The sequence below is a fragment of the Pseudopodoces humilis genome, chromosome 13 (assembly GCF_049639895.1).
Source record: "Pseudopodoces humilis isolate 2021_Gansu_Grassland_sample_001 chromosome 13, ASM4963989v1, whole genome shotgun sequence".
NCBI lineage: Eukaryota > Metazoa > Chordata > Aves > Passeriformes > Paridae > Pseudopodoces > Pseudopodoces humilis.
The window spans coordinates 19,012,997-19,038,715 of NC_142212.1; the positions used below are offsets into that span (position 1 = coordinate 19,012,997).

General features: G+C 47.7%; 1 protein-coding gene across 1 annotated transcript in view; it reads left to right on the plus strand.

The window, feature by feature from the left end:
* The first annotated feature begins 373 nt into the window (after positions 1-373).
* The window catches only part of LOC102105551 (contactin-4), a 267,243-nt gene continuing 241,897 nt past the window's right edge, over positions 374-25,719 (plus strand). The window contains exon 1 of the mRNA XM_088061668.1: positions 374-446. The gene's annotated coding sequence lies outside the window, so the exon portion shown is untranslated. The remainder of the gene's footprint in view (positions 447-25,719) is intronic.

A 25,719-nucleotide genomic window follows, 5' to 3' on the forward strand; every position in this document is an offset into this window, starting at 1 on the left:
GCGAGCGGTAATCTGGGATTCCGTGGCCTCCCACAGTGGGACCGGGGCTGGTCGGGGATGGCGGAAAAGAGGGGAGCGCGACGAGAGGGGGGTCGGATCTGCCCGGGGTGCGGGTGGAGCCGCGGAAAGAGCCGCACCTCCAGCAAAGCCAGCCGGGGGCAGGGCAGGGGATGCTGTCCGCGGGGCTGGGGACCCCGAGCGCTGCCGCACGGCCGCGGGCGGGCACCGGGTGGGCACCGGCGGGGCACGAAGGGTTAAGGCGGCCGCCGCCGCTCCGCCGCCCGCCCCCCGCGCACGGCGGGGCCGGGGGTGGGGTCTGCGCGGGGCCCGCCCGGCTCCCGCCGCTGCCGCTCAATGCTGCGGCCGCGGGGCTGCGGGAGCCGCGGGAGCCGCGCACCTCGGGGCTGCGGGAGCCGCGCCGGGCATGTCACACCCGCCCCGCCCAGGTAAGCGCCGCTCGGCTCGGCACGGCGGATAGAAAACGGGGGAAAAAATAAAAATATATACATATGTATATGTACTTGTGTATATATATATATGTATATATATATAGGGAATAAATACGGAATTTTGAAGCAAGGCTGCGGCGCGGGGGAAGGAGAGCGCGGGCGGGCTGCGGAGCCGGCGGAGGGGATGCGCGGCCGGAGGGGAGCGGAGCGGAGCGCGGTGCCCGCGGGGTTCCCCCGGTGCCCCGGAGCTGCCGCGGGGTGCGGACCGTGCTCCGGGCCGTGCGGAGCCGTGCCCGGCCAGCGCAGAGCCGGACCGGGCTGGGGTGGCTGCGGGGCCCCGGACACGGAGCGGGAGCATCTCTTGAGTGAGTGTGAGAGCATCACTGAGTGAGTGCGGGAGCATCACTGACTGAGTGTGAGAGCATCCCTGAGTGAGTGCGGGATCATCCCTGATTGAGTGCGGGCTCATCCCTGAGTGAGTGCGGGTTCATCCCTGATTGAGTGCGGGCTCATCCCTGATTGAGTGCGGGTTCATCCCAGATTGAGTGCGGGCTCATCCCTGATTGAGTGCGGGTTCATCCCAGATTGAGTGCGGGATCACCGCAGAGTGAGTGCGGGATCACCCCAGCGTCAGTGCTGGCGCATCCCGGAGCGCGGGCGCGGAGATGCTCCCTCCAGGCGCACGCAGAACTTTTTGCCGGCTCCAGCCGCGTTCCCGGCTGGAGTTGGAGCTCCCTTTGCTTTCCCCAGGCTGCTGCTGCTCCCGTGTCGTGAGCAACAAACCGCAGCGTGTTGTTTTATTTATCCCAGACAGGAACGGTTTGCTCTCGAAACTACAAATTAAAGGATGCTGCTTGCATAACAAGTGGCAATAGTTTGTATCTTCCATACTAATTACCCGTCACCTTTTAGGCTAAGCCAAAGAGGGGCTTTTTTTCCCCGAGGAGGGCTCGTTCGATAAAGCAGTCTGATGTCTCGGAGCCACGTATTCCTCTCCCCTCGCTGGATTTTTTTGGGCAGAGGATTAAGAGCCTGCATGTTGATGAGGCACCCTGAGGTACGGGGAATCAGGGGACGTTTGTCTGGAGGGAGAAGTCAGTTTTTGTGGTTGTGCTTGTCCATCCTCCGGTTTCCATGGCTCGGTTCAGGACCCGCATCCCAGCGGATAAATCACTGAGGTGGGAGCGGGGACTGGTGGCAGCTCCTCTTGTGACGGTCGCGATCCTCCGGAGCTCCTTTCCAACATCCAGCACCCCCTGCCCCTCCGTGGGTGCGTGGCTGGCTGTGCCCCGGTGCTGGCAGGGAGCCCAGGGGGTGCCCTGCCCCGTCCCCGTGCCATCGTGGCTGTCGGAGCCCCTTCCCTGGAGCCTGTGGCTCCTGCAGCAGCTCCAGCCCAGGTGTGCAGGTGATGCTGCAGCCGCGCTCCACAGCCAGCACTGAGCCTGGGGAGCAGCACGGTGGGGGGCTGCGCTTAAGGGGGTCCCCCAGAAGCTTTTTCTGCTGCTTTCCTGGCCGGGAAACCGAATTTTTTCTTCTTTTCTGGATCTGAGGAGCTGCATTTTTACCCTGCGTTTGTAAGTCCCTGAAAACTGCTTAAATGGCTCTTGAATAATCCTTCAAAGTCACCTCCCCTCTTTAATCTAATACCAAAAGGACTTACTTTACACGGCTAATCCCTCTTTCCTTGCTGTACAGCCTCATTTAGAGGTGTGCACACTGCTAATTTCCCCTTGGCAGCCTGCTGGAGACAATGGCTTCCTCTGGCGAGCAGCAACCTCTCCCTCCCGTGCTGAACTCTGGGCGAGCTGAGCCCCTCTGACAAGATCTTGGGGGATTTCAGGAAGCGTTCCCTTTGCAGGAGGCCGCCCCAAACTCCGGCTGTGTTTGTAAACAGCACCTTTTGGGAGGCTCTGAGGGTCTCCTGCCCCAAACAGGGGCAGCTCTTGGGTGGTGAGAGTGGAGGGAAGCAGGGTGTGCCTGCAGGTAGTTGGAGTTGAGTGATCCTGGAAAAACTCTGGAGCTGGAAGGATTTTCCCCTGATCCTTACCTCCTGCAGGGGAGCTGAGCTCCCTCCCAGCCTTTCTGGCGCTCCCAGAATTTTAAGCTTGTTCTGCTCTCCACAATGACAGTGTGTTGGGAATGTGAATGACAGCGAGGAGCGGCTCACCTGTGCCTGCAGCCTCCTGGAAAATGGGCTGAGATGCTGCAGCCTCCAAAGCCTGGCTTTCCATGGGTTCCCAGGGATGTCTGGAGCTGCCAGCCCCTCACCTGAGCTCGCCAGGGATGGCTGAGGAGGGCAGGTGTGCCTTCAGTGTGGTGAGAGGGGTGAGGGGTGAAGTGTCCTCTGCCCTGGGCCACAAGGACACTTCTGGCCGTGGGGTGGGTGTCTCTGTCTCCCAGCCATCCCTCCCCAGGGTGTCCTGCGCTGATTTTCCAGTGTTAATCCTTCCAGTGCTTGATTCCTGAGTGCTTGGCCGAGGAGCTTTTATTCCAGAGGGAAGGACAGCAGCAGTGGCAGTGCAGCCAGTGAGCAGCTGCTGAGAGCCCACCTTGGCTCCCAAACTTGGACCTCTCCATGCATGAAAGTCCTTCTTGTTGCTCTCCAGGTCTTTATTTACTGGAATTAACATTTCCTTGGTTTCAAACCCACTCCTGTGTTACCCCATCAGGGACAGCTGGAAATCAGGGGTGAGCTCACATAAAATTTCTCCCAGAGATGCAAAACTTTGGAGTAATTCTGTAAATATTCTGGTGCCATGTGGCTTATTTACCTTGGCTTCAGGAGTTGGCTTTGTCTGGCAGTTCTGTGGAGTTAACTTGATTTAAAAAAAGAATATTTAAAACTCAGAGGTAAAGATGAGGCAGAGTGAAGGAAAATACCCAGGAGATGGATGGATCACTGCGTTTTGATTTGCTCTTGTAGTCTTGTTTAATTCTGTTTGGTGAGCGTTCTGGAGGGGCTGGCTCCCATCAGGGCAGGGTGGACACAGCCCTGGCGCCGAGCAGGGAGCTCCAGGGATGCAGACGGAGCAGGAGAAGCTGCTGCTGCTTAAAAATACTCTGCTGCCTTTGAAAGTTCATAAATCATCACAGGTCTATTTTTAGCCCTGTTAGAATAGAGGAAGGCTGGGGTTTCTTCCCACACCTCCCCTGTGTGGCCTGGAATGACCTGGCAAAGTCTCTGCAGAATCATTTTGCTCTCTCCTTTGGCGTGGTGGTGACCTGGTGCTCAGCCCCGTTGTCACACAGAGGATTCAGCTCCCTTTGAAGAGGCTTTGGTGCAACAGTTGGGAATTTTCCTTCCCCTTGGGAGCCCGTGAGCGATGTGCAGCCCCTGACAGGAAGGTAATCACAAGCACAGCAAAGTGCCGTGAATCACCCCAAATCCACAAATGTCAGCCGCGAGGTGCCAAGGCTGAGCCGAGCACACGATCTGCCGCGGCGCTCACTCGAGTACAGATACCAATATCATGACAGGAGTGATTCATTCTTTTTATTATTAGCAAAGCAAATATATAATGATGACACCCAGCTGATTTACTGCTTCACGCCAGTGCACAGCTCTTCCCTGCCTCCTCCTCCTCCTCCCGGCAGCCACCGAATCCGGGGATACTCGAACGAAATGTGTCAAATCTGTGTCAAATCTGCTTCTCATCTGAACACAAATGAGCTTCACGTTGGTTATGAACCGAGAGAGGAGTGTTTTGTGCACTAAGCAGGGCTCTGAAAGTGTGGATGTTGGGAAGTAACTCCATTCTTTGCTGTTCCCTGGGTGCAGTCATTTTATCTCAGTCTGCAGGGTGAAAATCTATCCCAACCCGACACCAAGAACAAGAACGAGTCCTTGGCGTGTTTTTAATTTCTGGGTTAAATCAGTGAAGGTCAAGCCCTCAGAACCATCAGGGTCAAAGCATTTTGAAAACAATCTGGTGTTTGTCACGTGCAGAGTTCAGTTTTAGGAAGGTGGAGCAGAAGGGGGAAGTTTTGCTTCTGCAACGTAAATTGGGATTTTGCTTAGGGTCATAATCACAGCACAGATGTATCAGCATGTGGCCTCCAGTGAGGTAAGTGATGCACTTATTGCACTTCAGAAGGACTTGGAAAAAATAATCTGCTGTTTCATTTTCCAAGTGGCAGGGATTTATTTTAAAAATTGTGTTAAATTATTTTATTTTAAAAATTGTTTCAAAAACAAGATTCTGCCACGTTTGTTTCTTCTGTTAATTCTTCCTCAAGCCCCCCAGCTGTTCAGCTGTTGATGCTGCATTCCTTCAGGACTTGCTGGAGATGTCTCAGGTCTGGCCAGACATCCTTATTCAGGTTGTGATCTAGCCAGCACCAAGCTCTGTTGAGATAAGTTGTAATAAAGATAAAAGCAAAGCACCAGGATGGTTCTTCCCCACCTTTTCTCCTCTTTGGTTTTTGGATTCAGTCAGACTCAACCCTCTCATGTGGACTTTCCCCAATTCTTGTTGCGAGCAAGATGTGCTTGAGAGACCCAACAGTTAATTAATAAATATTAAATTAACAGTTAATAACAGTTTTCTGCAGATTTCCAGGAGCCCCTGAGCCGAGCTGCTCCTAACCCCAGACTGATTTGTTCTTCCAGAAGTTCTGTCAGTGTTGTGTCTTTGTTGGCCTCGGGCGAAATCTGTGTTTATCATTTATTTATATAAATGTTTAGCCGAGGAAGAGATGTGGTGTTTAAGGCCAATTTACATAAGGCTTAGCAGGTCATTGAATTTATTTAGAGCCTCAGAAGGGGAACAAAGGGAGGAATCCCGGGTGACTGGTGGAAAAACCTCTCTTGTGGAGGGTGATTTAATGTGAATGGTGCTGCACAGCAATAACCTGTGTGATTTTAACCTGTCTGTTTATTAAACTCCTTTTATTCAGATCACAGGGCTTTAATGGGGAAAGCTTCCAGACAACAAAACACATTTGCATCTCTGTGCTCCCAGTGATGGGAGTGTGGAGACCCAAAAAGCTTCAGGGCTGCTGGGGCTGCTCAGGGCACAGCTTTCCCTGCTCCCTGGCTCCTGGTTTTGACTCCCATCGCTCATTTTTACACCTTTCCAGCTCTAGAAAACCTGGAGCAGAGAGATCTCTGTCTGGTTTGGTCCGTGGCCATGGTTTGGGTGATCTCTGCAGAGCACAGGGGCTTCTTCACCTCACACAAACAGCACCGAGGAACTTGCATCGAACAGGATGGTTTTTATTCACTGCTACCTTGCTCAGTGGTCAAAACTCTCTCCTCTTGGCATGAATGAATGGGTGAATCTTTTCGGGCTTTGTCTCCCAGTTTCTAAAAATAGAAAAATAACACCCCCCCCCCCAACAGCACTCAACTCCCAGCTTTTTAAAAGAGTTACTTAGCATAAGAGTAGAACATTTGCCTAAGAGGGTTTCAGTCCAAGAACGACTTTTCATATTTAATTGATCTGTATTGTTCAATTAGCGAGATGTATCATGCCCTCTGTTGTGCATGTATAGCTGGGAGCAGAAATGAATGAAATATGAAGCAGAGCAGAGGAGTGATTTCAGCCTGAATCTGCTGTCAGTGATGCACAGAGCAGGGCCTGGATCTGTGTGAGCAAACAGGGATTGTGTCAATTCAGCATCACCTTTGCCTTACAAATGAGCCTGAATTACAACATTTGTTCTTATTCTGCTCAGAACTCACTAACCTCTTTGTTCTAAATCCTATCTATAAACATCCCCAGCTCCTGAATTAGCTGTCAGGATTATCCCAGTGTGTTGTGCTTGTCTGGGAACAGCTGGATTTGGTTTCCCAGCCCTGCCAGCTGCCCAAAATCAGGTGTGTGCTGAGCATCCCGGCAGTGCCAGGCACAGCCAGGAGTGACACGGGTCCCACAGGGTGGCAGCACTCAGCCCACAGCTCTGATCCCATGGAGCATCCCACAGCACTGGGAACTGCTCCGTGGCTGGGAGAAGGCAGGAGCCGGGAGGACACCCTGCTCCATCACCTGGGATAAGTCAGGGGCCAGGGAACAGCCTGCTCCATGGCTGGGATAAGGCAGGAGCTGGGAGAACACCCTGTTCCATCACCTGGGATAAGGCAGGGTCCAGGGAACACCCTGCTCCATCATCTGGGAGAAAGAACACCCTGCTCCATCATCTGGGAGAAAGAACACCCTGCTCCATCATCTGGGAGAAGGAACACCCTGCTCCATCACCTGGATTAAGGCAGTACAAGGCTTTAGCTGGGATGGGGATTTAACACCTCTAACCCCAATTGCTACACTATCATTTTCTCAGCATCCCTTAATTCTGAGGAATTGACAGAAAAATGTATCAAATTTCTCCTTGGAGTATCCTGTCATTGTCAGGATTCTGTGCTCAGTGTCCCCCTTTGCTTTCCCTGCTTTTCCAGCTGCTGTTTTCCCTCTTTCCTTGCCCAGCCTGGTGCAGCAGCTCCTCCCAGGTTTGGGCTGACAGGTACAGGCTTTGTGGCTGGCTCAGCATTACCCTCTGCCTGCTCCTCCCCAGCTCCTTTGGTTTCCTCACAAAATGATCAGGAGAACCAGAGGATTCCTGTGCTGCATCCAGCCCATTCCAAGTCACTGACAGAAAGTGCTGATTATCCAGGAGGAATGATTTTAAACCTGGCAGGGACGCGTGTCTGTGAGCAGTGAGTGCACAGCTTGGCCAGGGAAGCTGTCCTGGCAGCTCTTGGCACAAGGGATCACTTCTCCTCCTTGGGGACATGAAGAGCCCTCCTAGGGAAGTGTCTGTACAAGGAGAGCCTGGTGTTGGTTCCTAAATCCATGTGGCTGAGGTTTCAAGGGATCAGGCAGGTTTGTTGTGGTGGGCAGGGAGGATGGAGGAACTGAGCATCCTTCCTTCTCTGCCCTGGCATCCTCCGTGCAGAAAAGCCATGGAGCTGCTGGAGCAAATCCAGAGGTCATGGAGCTGCTGCCAGGGCTGGAGCCCCTCTGGAGCCAGGCTGGGAGAGCTGGGGGTGCTCACCTGGAGAGGAGAAGCTCCAGGAAGAGCTGGGGGTGCTCACCTGGAGAGGAGAAGCTCCAGGAAGAGCTGGGGGTGCTCACCTGGAGAGGAGAAGCTCCAGGGAGAGCTCAGAGCCCCTGCCAGAGCCTGAAGGGGCTCCAGGAGAGCTGGAGAGGGACTGGGGACAGGGATGGAGGGACAGGACACAGGGAATGGCTTCCAGGGCTGGATGGGGTATTGAGAAGGAATTCCCAGAGAAGCTGTGGCTGCCCCTGGATCCCTGGAAGTGTCCAAGGCCAGGTTTGGAGCACCCTGGGACAGTGGAAGGTGTCCCTGCCATAGCAGGGGGTGAAATGGGATGAGTTTTAATGCCCCTTCCAACCCAAACAATTCCATGTGTCTGAGATGATCTCTGCTGCCACATCAGCATTTCCATATCATTTCCCAGCCCTTATGGAATTATCCCAATAATCCAAACATGGAATTATCACATCACACGTTGCTCCCCCAGGGGAAAAGCAGGTGTGGAGCAGCACCAAGAGTGAGGCTGGGGCTCTCCCAGGGAGCACCAGGAATGTGCTGGCTTGAGCCAGAGAATTCCTCAGGAGAATTCTGTGTTTAATGGGTCTCTTCTAATTGCAGATTTAGGGAAGAAACACTGGTCAAATACATCTGAGAAGGGAGAGTGCAGAACATGGCTTGACTCAATATTTTCTCTAGTCAAGTGGAAAAAAGGAAGCCTCATATGAAAAAGCTGGAAAGGTCAAACTAATTTGTACTTGTGTGATAATGGGTAATACCTCTATTGTTTATGAAGCCTGCAGAATCCTTCCTGGGCTAAGCACTGTCATCCATCTGATGGTGATTTGGAGAAATTAAAAATGAAGTAGCAATTGTTCCACCCTCTACGTGCTTTAAGCTGCTTTGGGTGAGGATTCCTTTGAACAGTTCCATGCTCTTTGTAAATGATCTGAGGTGAAATTTGCTCACTTCTCCTGACTGCTGTGGCTGAAAGGAGATGGTTTTAAACAAAAAAAAAAAAAGAGAAAAAAAAAAGATTAATACTGAGGTTGAGAAGAGCCAGACTGAAACCCTGCCTGTGTCTTGCTGCTTAAGCATTCTGCCTGTGTTCCCCTGGTTCTTTATTTTGCTGCAGCCTTTTCTGTTTATTTACTAGGGTAAGTGGGAATTTTATATGCATGTCCAGCTCCTGCTATTAAAACTGGGATTGGTGAGCTCCTAATGCCCCACAGTGCTGCCTCACTTATCCAGGTGGATTTGCAGCTCCTTTTAGCAGCCACTGGAAGTTGTGTGAATTTTCCTGGGATTCTGGTTCCTTTCTGGGGAGCCACACTGCATCATTTTCCAGGGAACTGTGTGGGGAGTCCCTCCTGCCTCGTGCTCAGCACCAAGTGTGAGCTCCAGAGGAATTCATTTGCCAGGCTTGTCGCTGAGACATTTAATATCTGGAATGATTTAGGAGATCAAATTCTGGAGTTCTGGGCTGGCTGTAGCTGCATCTGTCATTGTTGCAGAACCTTGACAGTGAACAAAAGGTGCTGCAGGGAACCATAACTCACCCAGCAAATTAATGGGTTCCCAGCCTTGCTTGCTCAGCTAAACGGAGCCGTGTGGCCTCACTGGCCAAGGGTTTTCCACAAAAATTGGGTGGGTTTGGAGTAGGCATTCCCAGAGGGATGGAGAGAGCACAGCCCTCCTGCCAGCTGCCTGGGACTGCTGCTTTCCACTCCTGCTGAAAGGGGGGACAAACCCCCCCAGCCTGGGAGCTCTTCTGGAAACATGATGGAATTGTTTTAAAGGGATTTTATTTTAGTGGGAGTCCACAAGAAGGAAAAGGGTTTGATTGAGAAAGTTTCATCGTTTTTGGCGATGTCACACTGTGAGCACAGCGTGGCCAGGGACACTCACAGGCCACCGACCACCACTGGTCATTTCTGCCACTGTCAGGAGATGCTTGATCACCTTCCAATTAGCAGAAAGTGCTGGAACATCCCGGGGGGGATTTCAAAGCTGTGTGAATGTGGCGCTTGGGGACATGGGTGAGTGGTGGCCTCAGCTGTGCTGGACTTCATGATTTTAGAGGGTTTTTCCAGCTGGAATTCCATGGCACGTCATCTCCCTGGCCATGATTTTGTTCTTACTCTTTTTTCCTGATTCTGCTTCTCTTGCTGATGGATGATCCCAGTTCCTGAGAAGGTTCCAGTCCTCTCTGAGTTGCCAAATTCCTTGGCATGGTGGTGGGCAGGGCGTAGCCGAGGAATTGGGGATGAGGAGAGATGATGCTCTGACTTGGGGGGTCAGTGTGAGGCAGTGGGAGGGTGATCTCGTCTGCAGCCACCAGCAGCTCCTGGAACTTGGATTTTGGGAATTACCAAGCCCTTCCTGGTGGAGAGCTGGCTGTACATTTGGTAATTGGCTTAATCACCCTGCAGGGCTTGGAAGTTAAAGAGGGAGCAGAGCTGGAGGGGTGGGTGGGGGCTGGAACTGTGGGGGTGGCACCAGAAGGGCCCCAGAAAATGGGCAAATTTGGGGAACTGCTCAGCACCAGCCCTGCAGGGCTTTGGCCACATCAGCAGCTCTGTGAGTTCTGCTCACAGTTTAAAATGACTCTGCAGCACTTGGCAGATCCAGGCCCAGAGAGGTGAGGAAGTTCAGAGATTTCTGGTGGAAATCTGTAGTTTTGTGGCCCAGGCAGTGCTCCCAGTCATTCCCAGTTTATCCCAGGACTGCTCCCGTAGCCAGCCTGCCATCAGCACTCACTGGATCTCAGAGCCATTTTATTATTAGGGTTATTATTGTATTTTCGAGCCATTACCTAAAATATGGAACCACTGCCCCAAGAAAAGTGGATTATCCTTTCCTCGATAACTAATTTTATTTCACTCAGGAAAATTTGATTCAGATTTCTGAAACATTGCCACTAAGCAGCTTTCTAAGCAGAGTTGCAGTGCACGACCAAATTAAATCCGTGCAGGGAGAAGGGAAATGTTGTTGCAAGTGTCCAAAGGGGTTGGAATGAAAATAATCTTATAGATCAAACTTAAATTGAGTTCAGCTATTATGGAGGGAGCTCAGCTCTATACCTGGAAAATCCCATCTGCCAAAAATAAACTTTGGGGGTCACATTTTAAAATGGCATTTCCAGTCCTGGACCATCCAGCTGCTCTCTCTGGGATGTCAGCCCTGTGTGTGGCACAGATCTTGTGAAGGAGTTTCAGCTGGGGGAACCTGCTCAATAAAAACAAAACCAAAAATTTAAAAAAGAAGGTGGGGAAATGCTCTTTGAGGATTGATCAAACCCTTCCCAAGCTGCACCAGCCTGAGGTGGCAGATCCTGTCTCTGAGTGACTTTTGAATGAAGTTTGGCCTAAATTGTGTCCAAACCCAGCATCTCCAGGAGAAAATACCTTGTGACTTCTGCAGTTCAAGGTAGCAGCATTTGGAACCAAACTGGAGATCTGGTTTGACCCTTCTTACTGTAGGCTCTGAATGGACTTCAAATTCCAGGTCTTTAATGATCCTTGTGGAATTCTCCTGAGCTGGTTCTGTGCTGTTTCACTGGAGATGAAGAACTGAGATGCACAAGATGCTCAGAGATGCTGAGATACTTAAGCACTGGAATTTCTAGAAAGTTCTACCCAAATTCTTTGAATTTTAGGGTACTGAGCAATTGGAAGAAATAAGTTTATGGCAGAGGAGGAATTTCAGCACTGACTTCTTTCCTTCTCCCCTGTGGATTGCATCATAACTCTTGTCTGATGCTTTAAAGATTTAATTATTTTTGCACCTGTGGTTTTGCTTTAGCTCAGTCTTTCCCAGCTCATGGGATTCAGAGTCTCACTGAATTCTTGCTTTCAAATAACAAATATCTGGGACTGAAAGTGCAGTCAAATGTGATTTAGCTGACTAAAACATTATGAATAGACCCAAGCATTCACACAAAAATACTTGACAATATCTATACAAAGGTAATGTCATCCATTAGCATTGTGTGAAATATAAAATATCATCCAATATTTAAATCTAACTGCAGTGAATCCTCTGTAACTTTACTGACAGAACCTAAATTTAGGAACTAATTAAATTCCATGGAACAGAAGAATGCATTTCTCCCCTTCTTGTAAGGACAGAGATCTGGAGTGTTATCTGTACTTCTATTTTTATATCATTGAGTAGACTTTTATAGAGATAAAACTATATACCTGGGGTTTTGTTTTTTTTTTTTTTAATTTCTACATCTGTATTTTAGGATCTCTGCTGAGAAGGCCCCAAAGCCCAGCTCAGTGAGGGGGCTGCTGATGGAGGTGGTTGAACTCAGGGAGTGGAAGGGATAATTCCCTGCCCAGCCAGGTCTGGATCCAGCCCCACCACCTGCTCAGAGCATCCAGAACAACTCATTTCACCCCAGAAGTCAATTCAGGCATTTTCCTTCTCAGCCAATTCCCTGTCCCAGCCTCTGGCTGTGGAAGATTCCAGCTTTAAGGCTGTGGAGAAATTAAGCGTGGACCCAGGATCAGGGCCAAACTCTTTAAATAATTGATGGACAGCTTGATTTCTTTAGCCTTGCTAAAGTAAACCGAGTTTCAGATGAACAGGAGGTGAGTTAGGTGTTTAGTTGGGGGGAAAAAAGCCCTTTGAATTCCACTGATTTCCCACAGGATTAACTCAGCACTAGGAAAAATAACTTGAGAGGATCACAGAATGGTTTGTGTCGAAAGGGACCTTGAAGATCACCTGATGTCAGGGCCAGGGCCATGGCAGGGACACCTCCCACTGTCCCAGGTGCTCCCAGCCCTGTCCAGCCTGGCCTTGGGCACTGCCAGGGATCCAGGGGCAGCCACAGATTCTCTGGGAATTCCATCCCAGCTCCTCACCACCCTCACAGGGAAGGATTTCATCCCAAAATCCCATCTCCTGCTGTTCTCTGGCAGTGGAAACCATTCCCCCTTGTCCTGCCAATCCAAGCCCTTTTTCTGTTCAGACTCCTTGGTTTCTTCTTCTTTTTAGGCAGAAAAAACAAAAAACTGAGGAATCTCTCTTAAATGAAACGCATAATCTGAAAAGGAGAAGCAGGAAAGTTGTCACTGCTATCTGTGAGCTGAAATTGGCCAAGTATCCCAAGGCTGTTCAGACTTCTGTGTGATCTTTGTAAATTGCTATCAATAAATAACACAACTGGAACAGCTGCATTTCCCACAGCACCTGCCAGGGTGTGCCAGTGTGAGACGATGCAGGAGGCAAAGAGCTCAAAGTTCCTGACCCAAATGTTGTGTAAGTTGAGAAGAAAAAGCAAACAGACACCAAGGAAGCAAACAGCATCAGGAGAAGCAGCTAATGAGCATCCATGGTTTGATTGCTTAATGGGGCTGTGGTCTCGAGGCCGGTCTGGAGGAAGGATGTGCTGTGGACAGGCAGGATGGGAAGTGGAATTGGTTGTGCAGGAGGAGCAGGAAATGTGCCTGTGTTGGAGGGCTCCTCATATTCCACTCCTGCAAATGGCTCCATCTATTAGCTGGAAATAGCAGCGTGGCAGACAGGGCAGAGTTAGGCTGGGCTTAGCAGGGAGGAGCCTGAGGAGGGGCAGGGGTGTGCTGGAGTTCAGAGGAACTTTCTGGAAACTCCCCGTGGAGCAGTTCATTTTGCTGGTGGAATACCAGTGAAACAGGACACTCCTGAGAACCCATTTATGGGACAGTTTGTTTTCACTAATGACCCATGATACCAAATTCTTAAAGATTCTCAGAGCTACAAGAGTGGTCAGAGCAGCAAAAATGCTTTGATCCCAAAAGCCTTTTTTCCCTTCTCTCTATTTTTTATAATGCTTTTTGCTCTTTGGGTCATATTACAAGTTTAAACACTTCCTTATCCTTCTCTCAATCTGAACTTGTTTAGAAATCATAAAACTGCCTTTGAGGTGGCTCTGATGGCTTTGGGAAGGCTTTGGCAGTGATGCTGTGGTGGTGGAATGGGTGGGCTGGTCCAGGGGAGCATTTCCAGCTCCCAAACCTGATGGCAAATGGGCACAGCCCCTCAGAATCCTCGGTCACAGCCGAGTTCCTGAAGCCTTAAAACCCCTCCACATCTCCACAACGCTGCCAACACAAACACAAAAGCACCGAGAGGGTTTTTTTTAAGCCCAATATTCCTGTCTGGAAATGAATTCCTGCTGTTGTCACCTCATTCATTATCCTCTCCATGAAGGAATAGGTGATGCAGCCTTCTGCTGTGAAGGTCCCCCCCGTCTGTTCATCTCCTTAGCCACTGTCACTCATCCCCTCCATTTCTGAACCTTATCATTCTGTATTCCAGCTGTTGGATGTGATCCATCCATCATCTGTCAGGAACTTGTCAGAGACCCTGGGCACCTCCAGATGCATTTCCCGTGCAGGTCCTGCCAGAGGAGAGGAATATTAAGCAGGGAGGGTTGGGCAGACCACACACTTGCTCTGTTTTTTGCTGTGCTTCATCTTTAGATTAACCTTTTTCAGCATTTTTCCCCCAAAAGAGAAGCTGAGAATTTGTAATGGCTAATTTTGGATTTGTGAGGAGTTTGTGGGTTTATTCCTATGGATTGACAGCCCTCCTGTCTCACACTTCTAAAAAAACATGTCAGGGAGAAGTCTGCCCCCCATTTTCCAAATAAACAGAGGGTAAAACTTTACCCTCACTTTTTACTTCTTGGGCTGAAGTTGGTGACCAGGCTCAGAGAGAGGTTTCCATGGTGCAGTTTCCTTTTTCCAAGGAAAACTGTTTCCCTTTGTGTATTTGCTGCTATTGTGTTTAATGGTCACTGTTCTGCAGGTTTAACAGTCACTCCCCACACCTCGTGAACAAATTTGCATATTTTAAATCAACATTTGCAGGAAAAAATCCAGTATTTGCCCAGGGCTGCTTTTGATTTTTTTTTATTTTATTTTTTAATACTGAAATTCAGGTTATGCTGCAGGTATTCCAGCAGTCAGCTGTGTTATTTGATAACTCAGGTATTGATTCCTTACATCACCTGCTCCTTACTCACTGATTATATTTCATTTCTGTTCCTTCTTCTTTTGTAGAAGTACAAAATGAAAACCTGGTAGCCGTTTCTGGCTTTATTCATTTTCCTTTTCCCTGGTGGAGCCTCATGGATTACATTCCTTGTCTGTTTACCCAGCACTTTCTCTCTGCCTTTCTTCTTGAACAGGAAGATTCTGACTTGGAAACACTGAACTTTTAGTAGGGATTATGGGAATTATAAAATAAGGTAGGGCCATACTTGTACCAAAGCTTCATCCAGAGGATGTTCCATCCCTGGCAGTGCCCAAGGCCAGGTTGGGGCTGGAGCAGCCTGGGATAGTGGGAGTGTCCTGCCCATGGCAGGGGTGGGATGAGACAATCTTTAAGGTTCTTTCCAACCCAAACCATCCCATAATTCCATGATCCTTCACCAGCCAGGATGCAGCTGAATTTCCAGCATCACTTTCTGCATCCTTCCCTTTCCCTCTGCCCCAGGAGTGGGGCACTCATGCACAGCCAGGGAGCCCTGGGGACACATTCCTGGTGTCCAGGACTCCTCCCTGGCTCGGGCACTGGGGATGGACCTGCCAGGACCCATCTCCTCCCAGTTTGGCATCTTATTATTCTTTCCATTCCCTCAGGAGGGAGGATGTCAGGGTGTCATCTCCAGATCCTCCTCCATGACTTCCTCCAGGTCATCTCTGTGCTGCTGGTGGGAGCCCAGGGATCTGCTCCTCCCTGCCCCTTCCTGCTCTCCCTCTCCTGCTCGCTGGAATGCCGCCAGTTATTGCTTCTTGCATTGTTTCTTCTCAGCTCTGTGCTGAAATCCTCCTCTTTTCCTCCATCTGAAGTAATTAATTAGTCCAATTTCCATTTTTAAATTTAACTCGAGCTCGGGAAAAAAAAAATAAATTTGCCAGCCCTGCCAAAGTGCTGACATGTGTTTTACCAGAGATTTGTTAGGGAAGTCTTTAAAAATAATTCCCAGATAAAAGTCAAGTGCAGCGAAAAAAAAATGCTTGAAAAAATCTGAAGTGGCCCTAAATATTTAGTTTGTGTCAATGAATAATGGAGAATGGGTTCTGGAGGGAAACAGGATGCAAGAAGATGATGATGATGATTAGTAGTAGTAGTATTATTAGTATTATTATTAACTTTCCTTAAACCTCTTGAGTTTGGCCTTGCTGCAGGAGATGCTTAACATTTCCCAAGGCAGTGAGGTCTGGAGGTGAGATTGTGTAGAATTAAACACCTCAGCTCCTGGGTGACCTCACACCTTTGCTGGGCTGGCACCTCGGGGGACGTCACCCCTCGAGTGGGCACAGGTCACTGACCAGGGGTTTGGTGCTTTTATCCAGTTACATCACCACTCACTGCGGCTAAATAAGGAAAAAGTGTGAAAAATCAGGAAGGAGCTGATATCCCCAAGCTCTGTGTTTAATCTCCAGGTGGCTCCATCCAGAGCCGTGCCCTCGTTAGAGATGTCCCTTTAAATGAGTGTCACCGTGCCCTGACAACACTTAAACCATTACCTCCTTGAATATTGCCTGCTTAAAACACAACCCAGCGTGATTTGACAAATGGCTTTCCTCAGTTTAATGTGGAAGAGGAGCTAAATGAGTTAGTAAATGTTAATGTGGCCGTGTTCTTCCCAGATAACCAGTTGCCCTTGGGACAGTATCAATAAGTGGCATTTATATGATGTTATGGATGTGTTAATTATGCATAGACAAAATAACGAGTAAGCAAAGGTCAAGGACAAACACAGTTCCCCCAGAAACACGCATCAAAGAGCTTCTAATATTTAAGTCATTACCATTATTGAATATTCAGTGTCATTTAAATTATGTGCATCTTTCTCATTGCTTATTTTTCAGGCCGCAAATTGAGCAACTTCAAGGGCTGCGCAAATGTTTTGTGCCAAAACTCTGCACAACTCCAGCAGTAGCTGGGCTGGTTCTCTCCATCCCCTGGTGAACTGCCAGGTGGAATTTGGGATTGATTTCCTCTTGAAGATGTAACCTTGTGATGCTTTTTTGCTGGAAATTCGAAATGAAGGAAATGAAAACATGGCCATTAAACTGCTGAACCTTGAAACTTGATGCAAACCAAAACAAAATGCTCTGGAGCCCATAAATACCCAACTTTGCCCCAGTTCACTGCTCTGCTCCTTAGCAATGTGCTTTGAAAAAGAACAGGCTGGAGAGGTTCAGCCTTTGCTTTTTACTCCTAGCCATGAGGATAAAGCCCTTTTTGGCAGGGAATCTCCTGAAATCCAGCGGGTTTTGTGACGAGAGGCAAGACAGAACTTAGCTGATCAATACTGCCATTAATTAGAATTAAAGGCTCAGCCATGATTATTACTTTTACATATTGACATCTGACAAAACAGTTAAAAAGTCAATAAGGGTCAAAAAGTTACTCTCAGGTTACTCAGTGAGGCCTCTTCCATCTCACCCTCCTCTGGCAGGTGACTGGAAAAATCTCTCTCCCAAACAAGATGCTCTTCATGTATGAAATATTCATGTTATGACATCAAACCATGCTGCACATTATTTCGGTGCAGTAGGCCAAAATTAGATTCACATTTTATTTTGCTTATAAATGCCTGTCAGAGTTGCTAAATCAGTTTGTCTTTGCTGTCTTGAAATGGTGTCAGTTTGAATTTCCTTCACGCTGCATATTGTTTTGGGCAAAGGCACGTTCCTTCTCCATCAGAGATGCAGCGCCTTGTGCTCTTGAAACAAAGCTGGAAAGACCCAATAATTAAGATTATTTTTAAAAAACCCTCTCTGGAGTGGCAGCTTGGCCTTTTTTATGGTGATAGAGAAGCTACCAAATGCTGATGCACTGTGATATTTGATTTTCCCCATGTGCAAGTGTCACATTCTGGATTATTTAATGGTTGTGGGGTATAAAACAAGGTGTCTCGGCTTCTTGTGCTGATGGAAGTAGAGAAAAGCTTTGAGCAGCAGATTCTGAGCTCCTCAGTGCAGCTGAGGAAGAATCAGATATTTTGTGGTTGTAACTACCCTGGTCCAGGGGGGATCTGCATCCTTCAGGCTGGACCAGTGGGGCTGAGGAGGAATTAGGGCAGGAAGGAGGAATTAGGGCTTTGTCTGAGCTGTCTAAAGGCACAAACCCCAGGCTGCAGCCCTCAGCTGGGACCTCATCCTTTAACTCAAGAGGCAGGGGAATTCATTCACTCTTGGCTTTTTTTTGGCACTCTGCTATCTCATTCATGCATAAAGAATCTCATTTTAGTTATCCTAATGCTAAAAAAAAATAAAAATAAAGCTGCAGTCCCCAGTCTGCCAGATATTTACATCAGAAATATCCCATCAGAGGAGCTGTGCATGCTTGAAAACATCCATTATATTCTCCACTCTCCCCCGGGTTCCTGTCTCCAGCCTGTGCCTGCGGCTCCATCCCTGCAGGCATCGCTCCCAGCTGTGCCCCAGCTGCTCCAGCCCCAGGGTCTGCCATGGAGACAACACAGATCTCCTCACCAGCCACTTGGGTGCATGTTTACACATTTTTTATTATTTAAAACCAGCTTTTGAAACTTTACCCTGCCTCCTTTTCCGCTCTACCCTAAGTGTGTTGCTGAAGGTTTTCATGCAAAAGCGCCACTGCCTTGTGATTTTTTATTTATTTCCCTGGATTTCCCTTGGTCTTTTAGGAGAATTCTTTTGAGTTAATACCAACAGTGGGAGTAAATAGTTTGTGTAAAGAAAAGGTGTATCGTTTGTGTAAAGTAGGAGTATATGGTTTGCTGATGTTGCTGTTCTCATACTTTGAATAACATTATTATAATCCATAATATAACAGTACAATTAATTTAATGGAATATGATCCAAACCAGCAACTGGGGTATAAATCCTTGGGGTTACCCTCAGCAGAGGCTGGGGATGTCCTGCAGGTCCAGCAGGGAGCAGAGGCTGGATGAGCCCAGCCCAGTCCTGCACCTCCTGCCTCCAGCTCAGCTCTCAGCCTCTGTCTCCTCCTCTGGAGATCCCTCAGGTGCCCCTGTGCCTCCTTGACGTGCTCCCAGTTGTTCTCAAGGACCTGCTTTTAAGCTAAAATCCCCTCTGCAAAGCTCTCCCCAGCCCCGAGCGGCTCTTCCCAAAACACGAGGCCCTCGTGATGAGCTCCTGCATTTTCCATTACCAGAAACCTTCCAAAAAGCCTTTTTTTCCCCCCAGATGATTTCCCGATAGCTGGCAATCTCCTGAATAATTTCTTCTACAGAAATTGTTCTTGGAGGTGTTTTGCTGTGGTGGCAGCAGCCCTGGAGCAGGTTTGTCACCATTTCCAGCCCCAGGGCTGCTGTTGGAGTTCTTGCTCAGGTCACCTCATTTTTTGTGTGTCTCTGTATTTTCCTGCCTGCCTTTGTGGTGTTTTTTTGGGTTTTTTTTTGTCTATTCCTTTGTGGTCCGAGAGTCTTTGAGCTTGAACAATGTGGCTGATCTGAGTTGTGTTTTAATCCAGTGATAAATAGTTAATTTTGGAGGTTTGAGTTGACAGCAAAGCCACCTTGGAGTGTCATGCTGAGAGACTTTGGTTTCCTTCTCTGATCAGATAAGGAGTAGATATTTCCTGTAAATCCTCCCCCAGCGTTCCAGTCCTACCATTAGGGCATTAAGTCAGATACATGACACCCAATTTCACAGTAATTCCTGAGGAAAAAAAAGCACATTATATTTTTTTAATGGGCTTCCCAGGACTTACTTTGTTTCTTCCTGGCGAATATGAATTCCAGCGAGTTCATCTGAATTCTGACCTTCAGGTACACAAAGGTTTGGGGGTTCTGAAGCAAGAATATGGTCTTTAAAATGATGTGCTCTCCACATGAATGCTGTCTTCTGTTCCCATTAAATCCCCGTGGAGTGCAGGAATAAAACTGCTTTAAGTGCTCCAAAATTCATCCTTGTGTTTATTACGAACCACTTACATCTCGTAGAAACATTGTTTGTGTCAACATGACCCATGCCGACCTTCTCCTCTCCAAATGGCTTTGTTTGGATTGTGTGCTGCCTGTAGGATCATCGCTTCTCTTCATCTCCTTTTCTTCTGATTGCCAAGTAACGCCAGAAACTTCTCCTAATGTGCTGTACCAGGCCTTCCCAAGCAACGTGGCTGAATAAATATCCATTGAATAACTGCAGAATGCATTCAGATTCTTTTTTATTTTGATTTATGTTCTATCTCCCTACCTGTGCATCTCCCGGAGTAATTGCCAGTTTTCGCCTCCTGCAGAGAGATATAATAGAGCTGAAGAATAAGTAAAATGTGCTCTGTTTCTCTCTCTCTCACTCTCTTTTGTAAGGGAGCCTTTATATTCTCACACTCATAATTTGCAAACTGAAAATCAGCACCTCCTTCCCAGCTGGCCTTGCTTTGTTTGGATGTTTCCTGTGTCCCCTGTTCTTGTGCTGCTGCCAGCACAGGGACACCTGGACACGCAGCCCATCCCCTGTGTGACAGCAGCCTGTCCCAGATGAACAGGGAGCTGGGAGCCACTGTGTTCCTGTCCCATGGTGTTCCCATCCCAGAGCTCCTGTTCCCCATCCCAGAGCTCCTGTCCCCATCCCAGAGCTCCTGTTCCCCATCCCAGAGCTCCTGTTCCCCATCCCAGAGCTCCTGTTCCCATCCCAGAGCTCCTGTTCCCCATCCCAGAGCTCCTGTCCCCATCCCAGAGCTCCTGTCCCCATCCCAGAGCTCCTGTTCCCTGTCCCAGAGTTGCTGTCCCCATCCCAGAGCTGCTGTCCCCTGCTCTGCCAGCAGCCGCTGTCACTGCCAGCACTCAGCTGTGCCGTGTCCCCGGGATGGGTGGCAGTGTCCCCTGTGTCCCTGGGATGGGTGGCAGTGTCCCCTGTGTCCCCTGGGATGGGTGGCAGTGTCCCCTGTGTCCCTGGGATGGGTGGCAGTGTCCCCTGTGTCCCCTGGGATGGGTGGCAGTGTCCCCTGTGTCCCCTGGGATGGGTGGCAGTGTCCCCTGTGTCCCCTGGGATGGGTGGCAGTGTCCCCTATGTCCCCTGGGATGGGTGGCAGTGTCCCCTGTGTCCCTGGGATGGGTGGCAGTGTCCCCTGTGTCCCCTGGCAGGGGTGCAGGGCTCTGGCTGCAGTGTGCAGCACCTGAGCGTGTTGGAAAGCGCTGGGTGACATCTGAGCGCTGCTGTCGCTGCTCTACGGGGACCTTCGCTTAATCCCAACAATAATAAGGTCACCTGGGGGCAGCGGGAGCTTTCCATCAATTAGTGCAGTCATGCTTCTAACGAGCCATGGCTAATGACACGTGTTTAACCCCCAGGTGACACGGCCCAGCTAGCTGCGTGACCTGCAGGTCCCACACACCACAGTCTTGCATTTTGTAAGCAAAAAATGTAATATTAATAGAGATTTCCAGTTGTGGCCCTGCCTCCTGCACTCAGGCTCCTCCCTGGGTTTAACAAACTGCACAAGGACAGCACTGGAGGGGTGGAATGGGCTGGGTTAAACCTTAAATCCCATCCAGTGCCACCCCACCACGGGCAGGGACACCTTCCATGCTCCCAGACTGCTCCAAGCCCTGACCAGCCTGGCCCTCATCTCCCAGCTGATCCCTCAAGGAAATAAAACCTTTTCTTGAGATCCCTCCCTTCCCACATGGAGCAAAACTGGAGTTCCAGGTGTGCTGCTGACTGTGGGGCTTTCTCAGCTCCCTCCTTCGCTGTGGTCATGAACACGGGCTCACTGCAGGTGTCTGTGATCCCTCTCTCTCTGCTGCGTTAGGTTTGGCTTGGTTTAGAATTTGAATTTAATCTCAGTTCCGTTCTGTGAAAAACGAGGTTCACATAATTTTTATAGAATTTAAAAGTTTAATAAAAAAACAATTAGGAGAAAAAATAAAGTCTACAAATACGGCTGGGTGTCTCTGCATTCAGCCAAGAGAGCACACCTCACTGACAAAGGATTGTCCCTGAAAAACAGAACCCTACTACATATCCATAAATTCTCATACATATTCAGACATTCTTCTTAGGATCTTTGGTGTTCTTCTGTTTAGTTTTCTCTTGCCCCCTTCCCAATAGATCAATGCTCTTGGTGCCATTGAGATTTACATTCCCTGATACCAGAAATGCAATAAATTCCTCCCCCAGAGTTCTGGTCACTGCTGTCTTCATCTGGATCAGAAAGTTTACAAATGCAGGAGTTCTCCAGCTATTTTTTTTTTCCTCAGTCTTTGGGTTATACAAACAAAAGCAGTTTTTATTTTAATACTATGCCATAGCCCAACATATATGTATTATACCACTATTTCTAAATTTCATCAATAACAGAAATAAAGGAAACTATATTAATACAACAAAATTTCTCATTCTTATACACATAACATTCATTTTAATATATGCGAAAAGCCAACAATATAAAATCTATCTATAACAGTTCTCTGCAGCATCAAGGTCCAGCCTGACCTGTGCACCTTTGATGACCCTTCCAGCTGGAGATACTCTGTGAAGATGCCCCAGGCTTTGGCTGGGAGGAGGGTGGTGGTAAAGCTGTGACACAGGGGAAAAACATTCACAGAAATGCCAGAAAAAAATTTTAAAGCTCTTGGAGCGTTTGGTTTGGATTTATAAATTACTGTCATAAAAATAAAAAAGAAAAAAAATTAAAAAAAGAGAAAAGTGACATGGTTACAAGTTCAAAATAACTTTTCTCCTACCAAAATGGCATGCTATGTGAGCCCACGATAATCCGGCATCATTGTGGCTCCCAGCAGGAAAAAAATACTCATAAAATTACCATTCTGCTTGAAATTCACTCTCTGAACACCCTGAGAAGCCTAAAGATCTCATGCAGGGGAGAGTTCAGTGCTGCTTGAGAGAGAGATTCCTCCAGATTGACCAGTCTTTCAGCACTTTCCATTGGATCTCTTCGTGTTTCAAATCTGCGGAGCAATCGTGTGTCATTGTGGGGTGTAAAAACCTCAGAAACAATTAAGACCTCAGTTTCTAATAACCCTTCTGGCACCATTTTTACCTTTATTGAGGAAATAATAAAAAATTAGCCATTTAGGCTACCAAATTGACCTTTTTTTTGCACGGTGCAGTTGTAGTTTTAATCAGTACATGCCTTAACAACCCTAGGAGGAATTCATTATTCCTGTAGCCACAGCATGATGTCCTTTCTCCTTCCTTTCTCCTTCCACTTGGAGTACATTTCTTGCCATTTGCAGGATAAAGTTTGAAAAGTTTAATTATAGAATGAAAAAGAAAGGGTCATAAAGCAGAAAGCAAAAAAAAAAAAATAAAGAAAAAATAAAATCTCAAGCCTTGCAGATTTATATTCCAAGTGGTTGAGTTTGGCCACGATGTTCTGAGGGATTATATGAAAGGACAGGTTTCTTCTCTCTTCCTGCATTGTTCTGCCACATAACTGCCTAATTTGGCATTTATTAAATGTTACATTATCTTCAGAAGTTATGGCTTTTAGGTCAGGTGCATTTAAGCCGAAAAAAGAGTAATTTATACATATATTAAACAAAAAAATAATAATAAAAAAAAAGGGTTTTGGTGAATCCTATGCTTATTATATTTATTATATATACATTATTTTTCTCTAATTTTCCCCTGAAAATAATCAGTGGTGACAGCAGCGCTAAAACCAAGCCTTGAGTCAGGATTAGCCACCACAAAGCCGAGCCTAGGAGCTGCTCCACATCATCCCAAATCAGCCCAACAGCCACAGAACGAGTAATAAAACCCATCCTCGGTGCGAGAAGAAATAAACATCATTACAAGGTCAGCGCTGCTAAATTGCTGTCCTCGCTGTATTATCAGAAAGTAATGAGAATCACCTTCGGCCTCAAAGAGGAGTCAATAGAAAATCAGCAAACAGCCACTGCAGACATCCTTTTATTCTGGGATAACACAAACAGCCCCAGGCACGCACAACCTTTAAGGAAAGGACAAACCCATCCCAGCAATCAGCAGAGCCACCCACTGCTGTTATTTTATGAATAGATGGTAGATTTGCCTTCTGGGTGTTGGCGAAATAATGAAAAAATCCCGGGATTTGGAAGGAGTGAAATTGCGGCCAATTTCTGTTGATAGAAATTGTGGCCACACAAGAGCCGGTGAAGGGAGCTGAGAGCAGAGGGAATCAGGGATGCCAGGGAGACAAGGGTGTGGAAATTCCTCTCTCCAGAGCTAATCAGGGCTTAGGGTCCTATTGCCAACAGCAGAGCGTTCCAGGGCTGGGAATTATTGGATAATTATGTCAGAAACAACAGCAAAAGGGGACACAGAATGTTGTCACCTCCCTGTGCCACCTGTCACACACCACTTTACCCACGGATGGAGGGAAAACTCGGGGATTAACTCCCAGCCAATACAGAATTCCGTGTGCGATCGCTCTGATTTGCAATTGTAAACTTCCCGTTATCAATTAATTTACATTGTACAAAGAGCTATCTGATTATCCTTGTGCCGGCGCTGTATTTACGCTGCGATTTGATTGTGAGTAATTAGCACGTAATTGCGGAGGGTTATTTATAGCTAAGAAATGGTATTTATGTGTAGTTAAAATAATTGCAGCCTTTTGAGAGCAAATCGTTTGACTTTTCCTCCTTTTGGATGCGTCTAACAGTTAGTCTGGCCAAAATTATTGTCTGGGCAATGCTGGGACTCCTTGGGATGAGTTTGATTAACTTTGCATTTAAAAAAAAACATTTCCTCTGCCTGCCAACCCTACCTTGCTGTTATAGATACATTTTATATTGTTGGATTTTCACAAATATTAAAATGAATGTTATGTGTATAAGAATGAGAAATTTTGTTGTATTAACATAGTTTTCTTTATTTCTGTTATTGATGAAACTTAGAAATAGTGGTATAATACATATATGTTAGGCTATGGCATAATATTAAAATAAAAACTGCTTTTGTTTGTATAACCCAAAGACTGAGGAAAAAAAAAATAGCTGGAGAACTCCTGCATTTGTAAACTTTCTGATCCAGATGAAGACAGCAGTGACCAGAACTCTGGGGGAGGAATTTATTGCATTTCTGGTATCAGGGAATGTAAATCTCAATGGCACCAAGAAGATTGATCTATTGGGAAGGGGGCAAGAGAAAACTAAACAGAAGAACACCAAAGATCCTAAGGAGAATGTCTGAATATGTATGAGAATTTATGGATATGTGGTAGGGTTCTGTTTTTCAGGGACAACCCTTTGTCAGTGAGGTGTGCTCTCTTGGCTGAATGCAGAGACACCCAGCCGTATTTGCAGACTTTATTTTTTCTCCTAATTGTTTTTTTTATTAAACTTTTAAATTCTATAAAAATTATGTGAACCTCGTTTTTCACACTTGCCCTTCCTCTAAAGGGGATTTGTGGCAGGGCCGGGTGTGGGGAGGATAAATATATAACACAAAATATCTCCCCATGACAGTAATTCCTGCTTGGGGTGTGCTTTATGAACTCCATCAAGGGCAATGGGGGCTCTCATATCCAGCGCTAGTGATGAGGATTTTATTCCCCTTGCTGCCATCCTCAGCCCTCCATCACCCCTCTTTAGGCTCCGCTTTACAGCCACTTCTCAGCACCCAAAATTTGTTCTTTTAAAAGAAATCCGGTGTTCTGAGCAGTGTTCTAGTCCAGTGAGCATTGCAGAGAAGATCTGGTTTCCAGCTGAGGGGTTCTGTCCTCGTTTGGGAGAGGCTGGGATGGAGATGAGGCCTTAGGATTTTAGCTTGTATATTATTTATGTATTTATAGTAATTCTTTAGTGTGTAAATCCAAACTCCACACCCAGTGCCAGCTGCTGCTTCCCCACTTTGGGCAGACACAGCAATTCCTCTCCAGGCCTGGCAATCAAGGACACCTCACTGCCTCAGGCCTGAGAGATGGAAACAAAAGGGAGTTGGGGCACCAAACTTGGGCTAAATGACTTCATTACCTGCAGCTGGAATTGGAAAATCAACCCCCAAAATGCAAATGGACCAAACTTGTAAAAGTGTAAAACCTGTGGCCCTTTTTTGGGTGCAGCCCCTGGGGGGCTTTGTCTGCCCTAAATGTCCCTGCAGGCCTTCAATAAATATATATAACTCTGTCTGGCCTCTGTTTTTGGGTAATCCTGGAAAAAGGCATCAGAGAAGGGAGATGCCCCAAGCTGCTGCTTGCTCAGGGCCACTTCATTGGCTTTTGGGGCTCTGTAATCTGAAGATCTGGGAGAATATTTGGGATTCTGGGATAGTCAGTGTTCCTGTTGGGCTGGAGCTGCCAGGGCCTGGCTGAG